Here is a 3,836-nt window from a genome sequence, read left to right as displayed (position 1 = left end):
CCTAAGGTGACTTCGGATTGACCGATTGGCGTCTCTTCATCTAGCTGCACACCTGATTTCAAGGGAGAAAGAAAACAAAAACCTTAATAACTTTTCTAACCAGCTGATGAAATCATTGTAAAGTATACGCGTTGATCGTCTTATACACATGTTGTGATTATTTGAAACTTTTTGACGCTGTTAGATAGTTCTTGTCAATTATTCTAGAGTTGTTCCCGTATGAGTAATGACATCGGATAGGTAAAAGATCAATTACATTGATATAAAAGAAAAAAGGTTCGTTTCATGAAATACAGATGCATAATCCTGTCTCAGTCGATTCTTGCCTTTGCCTCTTGATATATCCCTTTTTTGGTACCAAAGACAACTGTTTTCTTTTGTTTTTAAAGACTTTTTTTCTGATTTTCGCGTAAATGATCTCGGACGGAAAGTAGGACGTATTTCATTCCAATAAACAATCAGTGATAAAAAAGCGAAACAAGTTACTTTTGGTACGTAAATATGCCTACCCCACCCAGAACACACACACACACACACACACACACACACACACGAACACATACATAAACAGTTCTGTTAGAGCACTTTGATGAATAGGGCTCCAGTCAGATTCCCTGAAATTGGATATTGCTCGGTCCGAAAAAAATACACATACTGAGTATATCGAATATGACTCCTTAAATTTATACTTTGAATTACGTACTACTTCCGATTCATGGAAATAAAGCTTGAATCAACTGAATATTTGAATTCAAGTCCTGCGTAGCTGAAAGCTCAGAAACACATGACATTCATTAATGTGTATCACATAATTATGTTTGGTTCATATCTTTTCATATCCGCAGACAGACATAACAATGCTTATGTATTTGAGTTTGAGTTTATGCAGTTGCATGTTTTTCAAATTATTTGCGTTACAACGTCCGATATGACACTGGTACGGGATGGTTTGTTTTTATCATACCTTTCTGTTTCTTGTTCTTGCCTTTCCGTCCAGGTTTATTTTTCTTCTTGAGACCGCTGAGAAGTACGTTGCCGATTTCATCGTCGTCGTCTGTGTCTATGGAACACAAAAGCACAAACCAATAACTAATATCATTGTAAATATATTATCAAAATGGGCCCAAGATAAATTTTTGTGTATGTGTGTGCGTCTTTCTGTTCGTGAATGGTAATGCGGTGTTCAATTCATGAGAGATACAAGGAATCCCTTATTCAATTGTATTTTGTTGAATATTCTTTGATAAAATAATTTCATTGAGTGTATTTCGTCATATACATAAATTCAAGATAACTGTGTTGTTATTAAAGATCCAGTTTACCTTTGGGAGCAGTGATTTCAAAAATGTTCAAGATATCACATTTGATGCATTGTATCATAAAATATCCTACCATATGAAATATTTGCAATAAAACCTAAAATATAAGGAGATATCAGGGTTTTTCTCAATAAACCGTAACTGTATACGGTTTAGTCTGGAAACATTTTTATTATAACTATTGTTCACATTTTGTGTATTTAACAACACTTAACATTGATTATACGGATTCAAATTTTGACAGTGGTTGTTTCTATCCCTAACTCATTTTAGAACTATTTTAAAGCACTAATGCTGGGTTTTTGTTTCATCTGCAAATGGTAAATTATGCCTTTAACATTCAAATAAGCTGTTTGTTACGTTTTATATTTTGAAAAATCGTACAAGAAAAGTATTCACCTATTGTGACATCAGGATCACCGACTGGTGTCTCTCCGTCTAGCTGTACACCTGATTTCAAGAAACAAAGAAAACAAAAACGATGTCACGATGTCCAATACGCACTTGATAGTATTTCAAATCAAATTCAATACCGGAGAAACATGAATTTCTGTTAGAATTTGTGTAAGTTCATGCTTTGCAAAGAGTACATTTCATACCGTCTGCTATTATGGTGTATGTGTTCATCATACCTTTCTTGTTCTTCCTCTTGCCTTTTCCTCCTCGTTTCTTTTTCTTATTTCCATTACCGAGACCGACGTTGACGATTTCATCATCGTCGTCATCTTCGGAATACAGAAAAACAAATCAATGCATAATATTGTCATACTGATAATCAATGTCATTTCGCCTATACATGCGAAGTTGTGCATGTGTACCTAAGTTCGTGTCCAAAAATGCACAGCCGAGGTCAAGGAAGAATGAAGAATATTTCATTCAAAAATGATTATGTCCTACATGCTCTGTATAACTGATTGCACCGATTGTATTTTGTCATATAATACAAAATTTGAAGACTGTTATAACCCATATATCATCGAAATTAAAAAAGAAAAAACTCATCCGTAAAAGGAAATATCCATCTATTGAAAGAATAGATTGGTTAAACATCTACCCGACTGTAGACGTGGCATTGTTAAGGGTGCAACTGATGTAATCGAATTACCAGATGTTGTATATTTTGAAAAATCGTACAAGAAAAGTATTCACCTATTGTGACATCAGTATCACCGACTGGTGTCTCTCCGTCTAGCTGTACACCTGATTTCAAGAAACAAAGAAAACAAAAACGATGTCCAGTACGCACTTGATAGAATTTGAAATCAACGGATCAAATAATTTTGATACATACATGTTGATCATCTTACAGAATGTTCGTTATTATTTCACTTTCTCGACCCGATCCGAACATAATGTACATTTGAAAGTGTCCGTAATTTAAAGCTAGATATCACATTGTTCCCAGTAAGTACGTTCATGCTTTTCAAAGAGTACGTTTCATCCCGTCTGCTATTATAGTGTATGTGTTTGTCATACCTTTCTTGTTCTTCTTCTTGCCTTTTCCTCCTCGTTTCTTTTTCTTATTTCCATTACCGAGACCAACGTTGACGACTTCATCATCGTCGTCATCTTCGGAATACAGAAAAACAAATTTATGAATAGCATTGTCATACTGATAATCAAGAATATATGCCATTTAGCCAGTACATGATAATGTTGTGCATGTGTATCTAAGTTCTTGTACCGAAATGCACTGCCAAGGTTGAGAAATGAATTAAGAATATTTCATTCAAAAATAAAAATGTCCTAGAGACCATGTATAACTGATTTCACCCATTGTTTTTTTTTGTCATATAAATAATTTCAAGATTATTATAACCCTATGTTGTTATCGAAATCAACAAAACTCATCCTTAATACGAAATATACAGTAGAGGTGACATTGTTAAGAGCTCAACTGATGTAATCGAATTACCAGATGCTGTATATTTTGAAAAATCGTACAAGAAAAGAATTCACCTATTGTGACATCAGTATCACCGACTGGTGTCTCTCCGTCTAGCTGTACACCTGATTTCAAGAAACAAAGAAAACAAAAACGATGTCCAGTACGCACTTGATAGAATTTGAAATCAACGGATCAAATAATTTTGATACATACATGTTGATCATCTTACAGAATGTTCGTTATTATTTCACTTTCTCAACGCGATCCGAAGAAATGTAGATTTGAACGTGTTCGTAATTTAGAGCTAGAAATCACATGGTCCACAGTACACGAAATGTATAAATTGGTTTGTATGTCTTCAATACCGGAGACACATAAGAAATTCTGACAAAATGTATGTAGGTGCATGCTTTTCAAAGAGTACGTTTAATCCCGTCTGCTATTATAGTGTATGTGTTCATCATACCTTTCTTGTTCTTCCTCTTGCCTTTTCCTCCTCGTTTCTTTTTCTCCTTTTCTTCACCGAGACCGACATTGACGATTTCATCATCGTCATCATCTTCGGAATACAGAAAAACAAATTAATGAATAACATTGTCATACTGATAATCAAGAATATAATCATGTCA

At 34.3% G+C, this 3,836-nt stretch overlaps 1 long non-coding RNA gene across 1 annotated transcript; it reads right to left on the bottom strand.

Annotated features, from left to right (window-relative positions):
• On the bottom strand, positions 1-2,521 carry LOC140245329 (uncharacterized). Its single transcript, XR_011902324.1, has 3 exons — positions 2,469-2,521; positions 965-1,060; positions 1-52 (listed from the first exon to the last, which is right to left on the bottom strand). It is a non-coding gene; the product is annotated as an uncharacterized lncRNA (long non-coding RNA).
• Between the last annotated feature and the right edge of the window lie 1,315 nt (positions 2,522-3,836).

This window comes from Diadema setosum, chromosome 22, assembly GCF_964275005.1.
Source record: "Diadema setosum chromosome 22, eeDiaSeto1, whole genome shotgun sequence".
In the NCBI taxonomy this organism is placed as follows: Eukaryota; Metazoa; Echinodermata; class Echinoidea; order Diadematoida; family Diadematidae; genus Diadema; species Diadema setosum.
Note: the sequence above shows the minus strand (reverse complement) of the source record. Positions and strands in the feature narration are given on the sequence as shown.